The following is a 16,782-nucleotide window of genomic DNA, read 5'->3' as shown; positions in this document are numbered from 1 at the left end:
CTATTCCAAACAGTTTGAATAGTGTTATAACTCAGTTGGATATGAAACAAATAGAATTTGGGAGGGAAATGTATGTATTGTAAGTCTGCCTCATGAGCCTTTGCAATGCTGAGGGGTCTTCGGAAGTGGCATAACCCCAAATATAAAAACATCTTTATTTGTGGTACAAGCAGAAACTAACATGTCTAAAAATTAAAACAAAAATAAAGGCAGTCAGATCTAGCCAGCTTTGCAGCTCTAGGGTAAGATGACAGTGCAGAGTCCCATCAAAGTCTAGTTTGGCCCTCATCCAGCTCATTTAATGACTCTGAGCTACTTCAAATGTGCATAAACTTTTTTATCACTGGCTAATTATCATCATCAAAATGTCAGTTAGTAAGTAATCCCAGTATATCAAATGAAAATATAAACATGACATTGTAAGGAGAGACTTTAACCTGGCTTGGGAAGACCTACTGTTATTCATCAAAGGGAATCAGTAGTTTTGGTAGGTAAAGCTAGAGCTATATGGTAAAATTTCAGTTAAGATCAGCATTGTAAACAAACATGTTTATAGATAAAAGACAGGGTGCCACTTCTGGACCTAACTTGTTTAAAGAGGCACAAACTTTAGTAGGCATCAACCTACTTCATCAGATGCTATCAATGGACTTGCAGACAGCAAGGGTACTAAAGAGAAAGGAAAAAAGTAATTTAAATATAGCCTACCTGAGCTAGCTTCTTGTATAAATGGACTGCACTCCATTTCATTTGGCTGAGCATGGCGCCATCCATAAGTAGACAGAGTTAGCCATGATAGTCTCAAGTCAGGCAGCAGGCTGAGCAGTGTGGCACTCTGAATCCACCTTCATTCAGAGAGGCATGAGGTTTCATAGAAGGCATCCTACTTCATCAGATTATATGGATAGACCTGAACAGAGAAGTTACTAAATAGAAAGGACTAAAGTAATAACAATGAGAAGGAAAAAGTGAATGGAAGGCTATTAACTTTTGCTGCATGCCTGGTGATCCAAAAAACCCAGCCAAAATGGCTGCTGAGATCTTTTACACATAATATTGCAATAAGGACTGGGAAAATACCCTATTTGTCAGCACAAATTAAATATTCAGCTAATGCACATAACTATTTTTGCTCACAACTGATGCAAGTGGTCATGTTACTGACACTATGCAGTTGACCATGTCATACCATTGTGTTTATGGAAAATGTTATTCTCTGTTAAGTATAGTACAGTGAATAAATAAATAAATTCATGTTCTTGGGAATCTTAATAATAAGATATACCATTATCATTATGACTGATCATCAGTGTGTTCAGAATGAAAGGATGGGGCAGGGGGCGGGGGGGATTAGATATTCTAGTTTATTCCCTGTTAATGCATGATTATTCTCTACCAAATGGAATTATAAGAATTGCAATACTGGATCCTAATTATTGTGTTTCCAATGGTGTTCAGAAGCAATTCCTTCAGAAACACATTCAAAAATCCATGCAACATACCTGGATAACCTGAATGAAGGGAAAACTTCCCAATTTATAATCAGAGATTGGTTTAAGATCCGAATTGTAGATATTTATATTCCTCCTGTAAATTATATTTTAAATTCCTTCTTCCAGTCTACCTTTTAGGTGACAGAGGAGATGGAGTGGTAATTGCAGGTACTGAAATATCTTTCTTTGGGAAATGTTAGGAGGAGATAGGCTGTGGGGGACCCCTGCTTCCCCTGTCACTGACTGATCGCAGGGGCCCTGACTAAGGTGGCAAAATGTCTGCAGAATTTGAAAGTATCTTCTACTTCCTAATATTCCAATTATTCTTTGAATAGTATAGTGTGTTTTCTGGTTTATTTTTTCATACTTGCAAATGTTATGACTGGGAAAGACCAGTATAGTGTGTTCCTTTTTAATTATTATTATTATAGTGGTGTTGAAATAGTTTGGTGATAAGACCTAATTATTATTTTTTTTTTGGAAATTATTATATACCTTATATCATTTTACACTTAAACATAGGCTTTCTCTAGAAATTTGTAAACCAATCTACAGAAACTCTGCCTATGAATTCAACAGAAAGTTATCTAGTCTCTATTACATTTGAAAGAACATTTTGCATAATGAGAGAGAAACTGAAGTTTTTCTGGAATCACTAACATAAAATACTGAGATTGCTTTGAATACTGAACTATTGCTGTATAAGGTCATTTTTGGAGGTTTACCCATTTTATAGCAAGATGCATGTTAGAGGCAGAGATTGTGTAATGGCATTAGGGCCATGTAACCTGAAAAAGCCTTATAAGAGATTTTGGTGTGTCTCAGCAAAAATCCACTCCAGAAGAATTCAATCAATTCCTAGGAGAACTTTGTGATGTGAGGAAATAATTGAGTGCTTGACATCTAACTTTATAGGTCAAAAATTGAAAAGGCAATATCTCAGCAATAAATTGAGATGAAATTGTAGATTTTTAGTTGTGAGCTAAGTTTGTCGCTCCATGGAAGGCACAGAGTATGTGAGGTGGGTTTCAGAAAGTGCATTCTGCTAGGACAGTTGTTTTATGTATATCTAATATATCTTTAAACACACACAGACATGCTATATATATTTCAGAAAGTGCTTTCCATACAATTATTTATATATGAATACACATGTGCACACACACATTATATACACACACATGCATTATATGTATAGAGTGTGAGGTGGATTTCAGAAAGTGCTTTCCACAGAATGGTATATATATATATATATATATATATATATATAATATCCATACGATTATTTATATACGTTATAATTGTATGGATATAATATATATAATTGTATGGAAAGCTCTTTCTGAAATCTACCTCACACTCTATACATATAACATGTGTGTGCGTGTGTGCACATGTGTGCATGCACACAAAAATGCATGCACGTATTTTTATGCATGTATATATGCATGCATGCATGTATATATGCATGTAGTATTTTTATATGTTTTAAGTTTCAATTTGATAAAGAAAAATTAATTTGAAAATCTATCAAGATGAAATTCCAAAAGTAATTTAACCAGTAATTCAATTCCAGAAAGAACAGTTCCATTTTTAGATTAGCAAAAGAAACTAAAAGTGATTAAACTGATCAGACATTTCAAATGATTTTAATTTTGCTGATAGATGAATGCCGAGTGACTCACTGAAAGAGAACACTAGTAATCAACTAATATAAATAGATAGAAAGAGAGAGAGAGAGAAAGAGCATGGGTGTACTCTTGTAAATTTTTCCACAAACTAGTGGCACAAAGTCCTCGCAAGAGATTTTTCAGTCAATTAGAATCATGTCATCACCCTCAAAAATGGTTTCCTGTTTATGCTTTGAGGTGGGAAGTGGTGGGGTGGAGTAATGGTCACAGGCTTACTGTCTCAGTGGCATGTAAAAACACTGGTATATTTAAAATTGCTGATTTATATGGGATGTTGATCCAACACTGACACGAAGATTAGCTAGCAGCTGTAGCACTGACCTAATCTGAACAGCATTAGAACAAATTCCTATGGCTCTATATTAGGCCTTGTATCTGACACATTCAGAAGTGTAAGGAAGAAGTTCAGGCAAGGCCCCATAACCTTGTTTTTTTGGTCAACAGGGCACCTAAGGAAAGTGATGGTCTGGTATTCTTGGATGCCTGTAGATGTGTGGGGAGGCTGCTCTAATGCACTGTAATTACAGCGCGTCGGAACAGACTTGATTAATCAAGTCTGCTGGAGCGTGCTAATTAGCAGGCTCCACATCTCTTTTATTATTTCACTTCAAAATGGCAGTGGGGATGCTTTAACTAAAAATCGCTCAATGCGCTTTAATTAAAGTGACCCCACCACCATTTTTAAGTGCAGGGACACTAATACATGAGCCACCACCGCAGGCACTTTAATTAGAGCGGCCCATCCCATCCTGTCCCCCAGTCCCCAGTGCATGTGTAAAAATGCCCCTTCAAACCAACCAGGGTGGGGAAAGAAAGTCAGGATATCAACAACCAAACTTGTCCTGCCTTTGGCTAATCTTGCTTTGTGCACAAGTGCCTTAGGAAGAAATGTTGTCAACGTGTTCCTTTATTACTGTTCCAGCTCCTGCTATCCTACTACCCAAGAGCTCAGAAAACTGACAGAAGAATTTGCAATCTTTGTCAGTCTTTTGTCTTTTTTCCCTGTTTTTCCCTTTTGTTTTATTAGCTGGGAGATACACTACTCTTCTTAATCCTTTTTGTTATATTCTTGTGGTGCTGAAATGAAAGTGTATCTTCACATGTGTATGTATTTAGGGAGATCAATACATAACACAATCTTTGGTAGATGTAATTTAGAAGCTCTCTTTGGACCTGAAGATAATTTTACCTAATTGATGTGAACATATCTCTTTCCTTCCTAGAAGCTCTGATTCTCTCATGAAAGTTAGATTGAAATTTTACTTAAGTATCTGCCTATTATTGCTTTGTCTGTCTTGTATGAAAAGTTATCATTGACCTTTCTACAAGTTTAAATGAAATATTGATTAGAAAGCCAAAGCAGAAGACACACAAAGAATATAAAGATCCTCTATACTAATATCAAGTTTTCTTTGTTTTTTCTATAGTGCACACATACTATGTTATTTGTGTGCAAAGGGACAATTTGGCACCAGCAAAAGCAGACATAGATTTGATCTTTACAGCCTTCACTAAACAGTGGTCTATAGGGTGTCTATTATTTTTCCTCACAGTCTGTATTGCATGCAAAACCATGCTCTCTTTCATTGTATGATGTAAAGGACTATTTTATTTTGCCTGACATTCTGTGGAAAATCTGTGGTTTTAAAGAAAAATGCTAAATACAGGCATTTAAAATGGCCATATTTTCTTCAGACTGGGGAATAGCCTAAAGTAACAACAGTGGTAATAGAGATTGATTTAAATCTTTTGTCATGTTGGTATAGGCTAGCAGGGTTAAGTCTGTTGAAGTCAATGGAGTTAACCTAGTAGAAAACTGATGTGAGAGATGAATCAATCCAAATAATGGTATTTTAAATGGTAGTGAAAGTCTAATAAAGACTTGTATCTACTTCTTTTATTGCATATTGCTTATTGAATAGCAGTTTAAATTATGTAATATCTTAACTCCTTTACCTTTCACTTCAATGTACTTTGATGAATGCATAGTTCTAAAGCAAGTAATGCTCAAATACATTACACGAGATAAAAATATTATGATTTCCAGTAGGAAAGCACAATCTCTTAATGTGCTGCAGTGAATGGAAATGGAGGGAATTCAAATGTATTTATTACTATAACATTTTTAGACTTCTGCAGAACTGTTGACAAAACTTTAGTTTTTGTCTTCCATACTAATAAACAGGAAAGCCAAGTAGCCTCTGACTGGACATATCCATTAGTTATTACACAATGGCCAGTCTATTACCTTGTCAGTTCCATTAGCATACCATGCCAGAATGAGATATGACCAGTATACCCATATTAACTTATATTAAAAAGCAATTTCTTTATCTTGCTACTAGTGAAAAAAACCTCAACTTTGCAGCTTTGGTCAGAAATACAAAATAGTTTCTCAAAGTGGAAGTGGTGAGACCATATACTGAGAATTACAACATCCCCAGGCACAGAAGTAAAGATGTGACAAAGGTTCATAGTTCCAGTAAGTCCTATTGGCTCATAGTGGATAGTCTACAATAATGCTTATCATGATAACAGGTTGGTATTTTTCAAAAGTGTAACTATTTAAAAAATAATGTTAGCTTTAATTTTTAATGCTGGATATCAAAAAAAAAAAATTAGAGAGATCCATATTGCCTTCAGGAGTCCTCAAGGATTTCAGAATTGCACACAGCTTCTGCTCCAAGTACTTGCAGCAATTGTTGATATCTTTTTAAGATTGTCTGGATAGAATGTATTAACATATATAACCAAAGCTTTACCCTTGATTGAAAGACCATATAACACATATTTCTTGACGGATTAAAGAAAGCTATATCATAAATTGTGCAGATTGAGCTCCCTCCCTCCCCACCTTACTCAGTTTATCCTAATCATAGCTCTGTCATTTGCTTCTCATGACAGGATAAAAATAAAAGTCCCATAAAACTAAAATAAAATAGACAGCCTGCCATTCCTCTCTCAGAAAACATTTGTCAGAATCCCTTCAAAAATAATTGGGAAGAAAATGTGCTGAATTCTACAATCTATTGAGTCATTTTTAAAGCTCGTCTAGACATGTTAAAAGGCAGCATTCTTTATGATCAGCCAGCTTGGGATGAGATTGTCAAAGGCCTTCCACGGTTTGCTTTTTCTTTTTTTAACAATACATTTCCCTTGACTTCAAGCTTAAATATTTATACAGTGAGCAAAGGAAAGTGAAGCATTTAGGTTCACTTACTGTGTGGCAGAGCCCTCACTGTTCTAAAACACACTTTTTCCTTTAAGTTTTTACAACTGCATGATTTACATTTTCCTATGCAGGGACTGCTTTTGAACTTTTCACTTTAATAAAAGCAATGTGGTAAAACTGTATTATGTTACATACAAAAAGGAACTTTATGGTATGAACCCTTACCCATCCTCAAATCCTACTGGTAATAAAACTATAGAATCAAACTAGAACTTTTGTAATGCTGAAATGTGAAAAAGTTAGAGCTGGACATCTAAAGTGAGGACTCCATCTTCCTTCACTCAGAATCCACATCTCACTATTGAAAAGCTTGATTTACAGCAATATGGGTTACATCTCCCAGAGAGAAGATTACAAGTGTATTCATGCATACAAATAAGAACATTTGAGGGTACTCTGTTATCTCAACAACACAGATAAGCCCAATTTTGAAAATGAATATTTTTCAAACAGTTTGGTGCGACTCTACACACATAAGTAACAACAACCATTTATTTCCTCTGCAGGGGAGACATACTGGTGCTTTTTCAAACTTACCCCATGCAAGAAGAGATGATGTAAGACAGGTTGAGTTATTGGCTCCAGATTACAATAGCAAGGTAGAAAGAACACATGATTAAATGACTTGTTATGGCATCCCCAGATAATAACTGCTACAGAATCATAGAAAAATCAGAGTTGGAAGGAACCTCAGAAGGTCAACTAGTCCAACCACATTCTTAAAGCAGGACCATCCCCAACTAGATCATCCCAGCCAAGGTATTGTCTACCCGAGTCTTGAAAATCTCTATGGATGGAGATTCCATAGCCATCTGGGTAGCCTGTTTCAGTGCTTTACTACCATATGAGTAATAAATTCTTACTAATATCTAACCTAAACTTTCCTTGATGCAACTTAAGACCATTGCTCCTTGTTCTGTCATCTGCCACCACCGAGAACAGTCTAGCTCCATCCTCTTTGGAACCACTCTTCAAGGAATTGAAGGCTGCTATTAAATCCCCCTTGTCTTCTCATCTCCAAACTAAATAAGTCTAGTTCTCTCAGCCTCTCCCCATAAATTGTGTGTCCCAGCCCTCCAACCATTTTCATTGCCTTCTGCTGAACTTGTTCCAACTTGAACTTGCCTACATCCTTTCTATAGTGGGTAGGTCAAAACTGGATAGAGTACTCCAGATGTGGCCTCACCAGTGCCAAGTAGAGGGGAATAATCTTGTCCCTCCATCTGCTAGCAACTATCCTACTAATATAGCCCAGTATTCTGTTATCCTTCTTTGCAACAAAAGCACACTGATGGTTTTTATTGCCCAGTGTAACCCCCAGATCCCTTTCTTCAGAGCTTCTATTTAGCCAGTAAGTCCCCAGCCTGTACTGGTGCATGGGATTGTTCCATCCTAACTGCAAGATTTTGCATTTCTCCTTATTGAACTTCATGAGGTTTCTTTTGATCCAGTCTTCCAATTTGTCTTATTCTCTCTGAATCCAAGACCTACTCTCCAGTGTATCTACTGCTCCCCCACCCTCACCCCCCGGTTGGTGTCATCCACAAACTTGCTGAGGGTGCTTCCATACCATCTACCAGGCTGTTGGTGAAGATATTGAACAAAATTGGTCCCGGGACTTGATACTGGTTGCCAACTGACATCAAGCTACTGATTACTACCCTTTGGCTGGACTGCACAGTAACCAGCATTACTGTGCAGTACCACAGGGCACGTTTCTTTCCCATTACTACTGCACAGTAACATTGCCTCATAGTCAAGGTATATCACATCCACTGCTCTCCCTGAATCCATGGAACCAGTCTTCTCTTCATGGAAGGCAGTCAGGTTGGTCAAGCATGACTTGCCCTTAGTGAATCCATGTTGACTATTTCTAAACACCTCTTTTAGAAGAGATGACTCTTCTTTCTTCTCTAAGTGCTTAGAAATAGATTCCTATTGGATCTACTCCATGAATTTTTCAGGGAGTGAGGTGAGACTGACCAGTCTGTAGCTCCCCAGCTACAACTTCTTCCCTATTTTAAAGTTGGCCACTATATTTGTCCTTTTCCCAAGAAATACTGTCTACATAATATATTAATGTATTTTTTTTATAAACTGGGAAGGAGAGTTCATGGGAAAAATATATATTCAATATTCAGAAGCTGGGACAGCAAAGACTTAAAGGCTGAAAACAGACATACTAGGTAGAGCGTGACTGGCTGTGCCATGAAGTCATGGCACAGCTAACTTCACTCCTGAGATATCTACCTCAGTTGGCACACCCTGATTTGAGGCGCATCTGCAAATGGAGAATCCTCGCCACTTGCAGATGCACCCCCTGTCTTGGGGAGCAGGGGAATCCACCACCAGGGTCCTCCTTTACCTTTGCAGATACACACAGTGAAATCCCTCTGCAGGGGATTTCCTCATGCAAAATCCACCACATGGGTCCCCCTTCTGTTTTGCAGTCATGTGTGTTGGAAAAACCCCTGTGTGCACCTGTAAGTGCAGAAGCCCCTGTAGGAGTTTGAAGGCCTTGATTCTGATGGAGCATGGCTTTTTCACATCTAGCCAGACCCAGGGAACCAGTCTGACTGAGCAGGGAAAGAAAGGATTTTCCCTGCACAGCTACACTCTGTCCCTTGTAATTGCAGGGGATAGATCTGGCTGAGCAGGGAACCCAGACTTCTCTGTTTATGGAGTGACGCCCCAAGGTACTCTCTGTAAGCAGGGAAAATGGATCGGTTATCTGGGGGCTTGAGCACCTGTCAATCCCTTGGAGCACCTGTCCAAGTGTTGGGAGAGTCTTCCACCACAGTTCCAACGAAGTGGCAGAGTCTATTACCACTTTGTTTATCGAGCCACTAGTTTTCCTTTAATGTGGTGCAACATAAGGTATCAATGTCTGGTTGCTGGCCATTCGTGCTGCTATAAAAATTGTTATGCTGGCACCAATGCAACATCAGGCAACATCTGTTTCCACCCAAGGAGACACAATGAAAGAAATGCATCTCAGAGAGGAAATGGTCAGATATATAGTGAAGAAAATTCCTCAGAGAGAAGAGCACCCAGCCATCCTGCCACACTATACTGAGATACTTTAAGTCAGTTGGGAGGCCAACCTTTGTGTCAGGTGTGTCACAAATTAGCCCCATGACCTTCCCAAGTGCCACCCTTACCTTTTCCCTTACCTGATCCCAGATCAGGGCTTGCCCTGTGCCTCCTGACCAAACTGCTGCTTTGTTTTCTGCTACCTTCCCTATGCTTCCTTCCTTATCTGAAATTCTGATTTCTGCTCCCTATCCTATCTGCCACTGTGCTACCTGTCCCCTCCCCACTCATCTGTATACCACACATGGAGGTTGTCCATGCCAATTGTGGCACCCATGATTCAGGTTGGCCACCCCTGGCTTAAGGCAGCCATAAGATATTTGCACCTCTGTAGTAGTAGTTCTTCAACAGATACCCAAATCACACATGAACAGATTAATAGATTCAATTGATTCTTTGCTATTAAATCCAGAAGAGATTATAATGATCAGCAATTCTAACCTTCTGCATAGCACAGCTCATAGAATTTTATCACCAATTCTTTCATAAAGCCCAATTGTTTAAACTAGGGCATATGCATTTAAAAGACATCCAAATGCTAATATTAAGGTTGCAGGTAAGGAAAAGTTCTTATTATTGTAATGACTGTAATATTCACTGTCTAAAATTGTACCTTATTTTTGTCAAGTCTGGGATTGTCCTTGTCTCCCAGTTTAAAGAGCACTCTCTCTATCATCTTCTCACTATGCACAAAACAAACATTTAATATAATTGCAAGAAAATTACAAAAATGGGAACTATAAAGTGAACATTGAATAGAACAACAATGGGTTTGCATTAAGTTTTTTGAAGTAGTTTCTTCCAAAGATGCATAAAAATAGGACAGGACAGAAAAATAGGGTTATTCACCTATGAACTTTCTTTCTCTAACATTAACCATTCTAGCTATGGGTTACACTGTGGGCTAGCTCTAGGCAACATGGAAAAGCTTAGAAGTATAACAAATCTAGGGGCAAGATTGTATCCAGGAGACTCAAACAATTAGAATTGCACTGTATACCTACAGTATGTCCCGTCCCCCCTCCCCTCTCCGACTATATAAGGAGGTGCTCAGCCTGCAGAGGTTTGCGACCCAGGTGCAGGTAGTTAACAGGTAAAAGCTTGCCTGGCTGGAAGCCTGGGGGCCATCTATAACTGATCACTAAGTGAGGCTAGAGCTATGGAGAGAATTAGGAGCTTCAAGGGCAAAGAGCAAGGAGAGGGAGCAGCAGGATCAGCTTAAGTAGAAGAACGCAGCCTGTCTCACTCCTCACAGGGTCGGAAGAAAGTTCACATGTTTTGAGTTCATTTATTTGTTTGCTCTTTGTGTGCCTGCTTTGTTTCTTTCTTTTGGTTTTACTGTGGGGATAAGGCTTTCCCCTGTAAAATAATCTCTCTGGAAAACTTGCGCACAGTGCTAACTCTTCTTCACATGGAAACTGAGTGACCCACCTACAAACTGGCCTTGGTGAGGCCGCAGCTGGAGTAGTGCATCCAATTCTGGGCTCCACAATTTAAAATGGATGCGAAGAAGAGAGAGTCCAGAGAAGAGCCACACACATGATCAGAGGGCAGGAAAATAGGCCTTATGATGAAAGTCTGAGAGCCATGGGACTCTTCAGCCTGGAAAAGCGCAGGCTCAGGGGGGACCTGGTGGCTGTCTATAAGTATATAAGAGGTGTACATCAGGATCTGGGGGAATGCCTGTTCACCAGAGCGCCTCAAGGGATGGCAAGGTCAAATAGTCACAAACTCTTCCAAGACCATTTCAGGCTGGACATAAGAAAGAACTTCTTTACTGTCCAAGCCCCCACGCCTGGAACAGACTGCCTCCAGAGGTGGTACAAGCACCTACTTTGGACTCCTTTAAGAGAGATTTAGACATTTATTTTGCTCCGATCCTTTGACCCTAGCTGACTTCCTGTCCCTGGGGCACGGGGCTGGATTTGATGATGTTCTGAGGTCCCTTCCAGCCCTAATGTTTATGAAATCTATGAAATCTATGACACCATGACTGCTTGTACATGTGATGGGGGGTTAGTTCTTCCTAAATTGAAACAGTGAGGTTTTAATTTGTGGGTTTTTAATTGTGTCAATTAAAAACTGTTTCAATTTAGGGACTTCTGTCATGTCACAGTGATGGCCCCACAACAGCTCCCCCCCTCCCCACCCCTACCCTCCCCCACTGCCATGGGCAGGCTCCACCAGAAAAAAAAAAAGGGGGGCCCAGTCTTTTTTTTTCCCCCCCAAAGCCTACCTACCTCTCCCACAGCCAGGGGATGAGCTGCCAGTGGGCCCTGGTCCTTCCCTCCATGCTGGTGGCACCTACCTGGGACCACCCGGAGTGGGCCGCTAGCAGGTGGGTGCTTCCTAAGAGGTGCCACTGCTGTGGAGGGAAGGACCAGGGCCCCCCACAACTCAGGGACCACGTGGCCTTCCGACAGCTTGCTCTCCCCTGCCATGGGAGAGTCAGGCAAGCTTTGGAAGAAAAAGAAGATCAGGCTCCTCACCGCTTTTTTCCCTTTTTTTCCTCAGTGGAGCCTGCCTGCCTTGCTACATAACAAGGTAATTTAAAGTGATATACACTACCGCATGTGTACATCATGACAAAATTAAAGTGAAATACACCACCAAAGGTGTAAACAATGACACCATTAAAGCACTGCTAAAGGCCAATTAAGCCTCTTTAACAGGTAATTTTGTCACATGTACAAGCACCCCATACCATCTTTCCAAATGTACTCCACCAGCTTTCTGGACAGTGAAATCAAAAGTAAGCCTTTTGGCCTTTGAAATCCACCTGGAAAGCTGGAGACAACCCCCAAATTCTCAGCAGCTGGTGAGACAAAAATCATGACTATTGGCTGGTTTTCTACCAATGCAATTGGAAGAATCATCCTACAGTGTGAAGTTTGGTTGTGCAATAAAATGGAATTATTGTGTGCCTGAGAGTCTTCATTTATATCACAGTGTTTTTTGATTGACTTCAAGAAAGCATTGAAGAGGATGAAGGTAAAGCAGTAAAATTCAGGCTTTCTGTGGTTTAAGGAATATTCCTTGGGAAGATACACATGGAGAAGCACACAGGTGCCCAGAGGACTAGAAGCTTCAATAGGGCACAGTATTGGAAGCCCAATAAGAAGCTATTCAGACATGATGGAAAGCACAAGAAAGTTTCTAGGATTCCTCAAATAAAAAAGGAAAATATATCTCCAATAGCTAGAGTGAGGTCTTAAAAGAAGATGTAAAGAAGGCATAGATGCTCAACAACTGCTTTGCCTAAGTCTTCATAAAAAAAAAAAAAAAAAGCTGCAACTAGCCACCTAATAAAGAGTATTTTGATGAGAAGAGGACAAGGTGAGGGATGAGATAACAGAAGTCATAGTCAGACAGCTTTTGACTGGTTGACTGATCTCCTATGTTGGACTTTAAAACTAGCTCAGACAGGGGACAGGGAGGCAGAAGAAGGAGAACATCAGGAACCTGCAATCCATGGGACATCCAGCAGTACAGCACAGGTAAGCAATAAGTAGGTAAGCAATAAGGGGCCCATTGGGCATCAGAACCGGGGGGGCAACAAAGGTGCCAGTCACAGGACTCAAGTGCCTATACACTAATGCTAGGAGCATGGGGAACAAGCAGGATGAACTAGCACTCTTGCTTGCAGAAAACACTTACAAATTAGTGGGGTTAACAGAAACCTGGTGGGACTCTACCCATGACTGGGTGGTACACATTGAGAGCTATAAGCTGTACAGAAAGGATAGAGTAGCGAGGAGAGGGGGAGGGGTTGCGCTCTATGTCAAGGAGCGTTATACATCCATCCTTATCAAAATGGGATTGGAGAAGGAGAAAGTAGAAGGATTGTGGGTTAGGATACATGGAGGTCAAGGGGAAAGGGATTTGGTGGTAGGGGTCTGCTACAGACCCTCACACCAAGGTGAAGAACTAGATTTGGAACTCCTGAGGCAGCTCTTGGAGACCATAAAGACTAGGGAAGTGGTAGCCATGGGGGACCTAAACTACCCTGACATCTGCTGGGAGACACAGACAGAAAATTCCCACCGTTCATGCAGGTTCCTATCCTGTGTGCAGGACCTCTACCTGATGCAGAAGGTACATGTTCCCACTAGGGGGAATGCCTTACTGGACCTGGTACTGGCAATGGGGGATGACATGGTAGGGGACCTACAGATTAGTGGTCACCTGGGGGACAGTGACCACCAAATAATAGAATTCACCATAAGGCATTGAGTGGGAGAGGTAACTAGAAGGGTGGAAGTGCTAGACTTTAGGAAGGATGACTTCAGCGAGCTCAGGCATTTAGTCAATGACACACTGCAGGGTAAGAGATTTGGCAAGATGGGAGCCCAGGAAGGGTGGCTGTGCCCTAAGGAAGTGTTCCTTCAGGAACAGAGGGAGATGATCCTGATGTAGGGGAAATGGGGGAACAGGGCCAAGAGACTTCCTTGGCTAACCAGAGAAATTCAGAGCAGTCTAAGGGCAAAAAGCGGGGCATATAAGCAGCAGAAACAGGGAGAGATTACTAAAGAGGAGTATGCCTCCTCAGCTTGCAGTTGTAGGGAGGCAGTTAGAAAGGCCAAAGCTACCATGGAGCTTAGGATGGCATCCCAAGCTAAGGACAACAAAAATTGTTTTTCAGATCTATAGGGAGTAAAAGAAAGGCCCAGGGTGGTATAGGACCACTATTGACTGGGCAAAAGCAATTGGTGACAGACAAGGGGGGACAAGGCTGAACTCCTCAATGTCTTCTTTGCCTCAGTGTTCCTAAATGAGGGGCAAGACAAGTCTCAAAATGGAATCAGAGAGAGACAACAGCAGGATGCCAGACCACCAAGCATTGACCCTGAGATAAATGCATCCAGTCCTTCTAAGTGACTCTGCACTAAGTTGGCAGGCCTGGATGAGCTCCATCCGAGGGTACTGAAGGCACTGGCTTATGTCATTGCACAGCCACTGGCAAGACTATTTGAGCACTCGTGGTGCATGGGCCAGGTCCCAGAGGATGGGAAAAGGGCCAATGTGGTCTCTATTTTCAAGATGGGAAGAAAGGTAGATCCAAGCAACTACAGGCCAGTCAGTCTCACCTCCATCCTTGGTAGAGTCTTTGAAAAGATTATTAAGGCTCATATATGTGAGAGCCCAACAGGAAAAATTATGCTGAGGGGAAACCAGCACGGGTTCGTAGCAGGTAGATCATGCCTGACTAATCTTGTCTCTTTTTATGACCAGGTTACAAAACACCTGGACGCAGGAGTAGGGGTAGATATTGTTTACTTAGACTTCAGGAAGGCCTTCGATATGGTATTCCACCCCATACTGGTGAACAAATTAAGAGGCAGTGACTTGGATGATTACACAGTCCAGTGGGTGGCAAATTGGCCAGAGGGTCATACCCAGAGAGTGGTGGTGGATGGGTCAGTATCGACCTGGAAGGACATGGGCAGTGGGGTCCTGCAGGGCTTGGTCTTTGGATCGATACTCTTCAATGTCTTCATCAGTGACTTGGATGAGAGAGTGAAGTGTATTCTGTCCAAGTTTGCAGATGATACAAAACTGTGGGGAGAAGTGGACGCATCGGAGGGCAGGGAACAACTACAAGGAGACCTGGGGAGGTTGGACAAATGGGCAGAAAACAATAGAATGCGATTTAACAAGGAGAAATGCAAAGTGCTGCACCTAGGGAGGAAAAATGTCCAGCACACCTACTGCCTAGGAACTGACCTGTTCGACATCACGGAAGTGGAAAGGGATCTTGGAGTCCTAGTGGACTCCAAGAGGGACATGAGTCATCAGTGTGACGAAGTCATCAGCAGAGCTAATGGCAGTTTATCGTGCATCAGCAGATGCATGACAAACAGAACCAAGGAGGTGATATTTCCCCTCTATTGGGCGCTGGTCAGACCGCAGTTGGAATACTGCGTCTAGTTTTGGGTGCCACACTTTAAGAGAGACGTGGATAACCTGGAGAGGGTCCAGAGAAGGGCCACTCATATGGTTAAGGGCTTGCAGGCCAAGCCCTATGAAGACAGACTAGGGCACCTGGACCTCTTCCGCCTCCGCAAGAGAAGGTTGAGAAGCAACCTTGTGGCTGCCTATAAATTGATCATGGGGGTGCAGAAGGGAATAGGTGAGGCTCTACTCATCAAGGCACCCCTGGCAGTTACAAGAAATAATGGCCCTAAGTTAGAAGAGAGCAGATTTAGACTGGACATTAGGAAGAGCTTTTTCACAGAGTGGCAAAAATCTGGAATGGGGTCCCAAGGGAGGTGGTGCTCTCCCCTACCCTGGGGGTCTTCAGGAGGAGGTTAGATCGGCATCTTCCTGGGGTCATCTGAACCCAGCACACTTTCCTACCTATGCAAGGAGTCGGACTTAATGATCTATTGAGGTCCCTTCCAACCCTAACATCTATGAATCTATGAATCCATGGTCTTAATTAATTGAAGTCAACAGGGCCTGATGGGCATCATCCTAGGATATTGAAGAAGTGACAGAGGAGATCTTGGAGCCCTTGGTAATAATATTCACAAAGTTGTGGGAGACAGGCAAGGTAATGAAGGACTTGAAAAGGGCCTGTGTAGTGCCTCTCTTTAAAAAAGGCAAAGAGGAGGGCCTGGAGACTTATAGACTGGTTAGCTTTATCTTGATTCCTGGTAAGTTACTAGAGCACATCATAAGTGTATTTGTAAGCATATGGAGGGCAATGGGTTATCATTAGTGGCCAGTATGGATTTTGTAAGAACAAATTTTGCCAGATAAACTTGATCTTCAACAAAACTAGCTGGGTGTATAAAGAGAATGCAATGGATATAGTGTATCTGGAATTCAGTAACACTTTTGAATAGGTCCAACATCACCTTCTCATAAATAATTTGAAGATGGGTTAGACAAAACTACTACATGAGGTGAATAGACAACTGACTCAATAGCCATAAGTAAAGGGTAATTATAAATGGATCCATCTCAGACTGGCAAGAGGTTCTGAGTGGAGTCCTACAGGGATCTGTCTCAGGCCTGGTGCTATTTAAAATGCTTATTAATTATTTGAATGCTTTTTGAGTAAATTCACAGATGATATGAAACTAGGAAGGACTACAAACACACTGGAGGACAAGAGAACAATTCAGAAAGATCTTGCTAGATTTGAAAGCTGGGTTAGAGTGAACAGGTTGAAGTTCAATGCTGACAAATGCAAGGTGAAACAAAAATGATTAAAGGACTTGGAAGGCAAGCTATACAAGGAGAGGTTAAAAAAATAGATATGTTCAGC

The 16,782-nt window shown here is 41.2% G+C and overlaps 1 long non-coding RNA gene across 1 annotated transcript; it reads left to right on the top strand.

Moving 5' to 3' along the window:
- Positions 1-249: 249 nt before the first annotated feature.
- Positions 250-14,465, top strand: LOC109305384. The gene is made up of 3 exons (XR_002099613.1): positions 250-260; positions 13,760-13,763; positions 13,943-14,465. It is a non-coding gene; the product is annotated as an uncharacterized LOC109305384 (long non-coding RNA).
- Positions 14,466-16,782: the final 2,317 nt, after the last annotated feature.

Source organism: Gavialis gangeticus, unplaced genomic scaffold (genome assembly GCF_001723915.1).
Source record: "Gavialis gangeticus isolate Ggan-Ray unplaced genomic scaffold, GavGan_comp1, whole genome shotgun sequence".
NCBI lineage: Eukaryota > Metazoa > Chordata > Crocodylia > Gavialidae > Gavialis > Gavialis gangeticus.
This window is presented reverse-complemented; position numbering and strand designations above follow the sequence as displayed.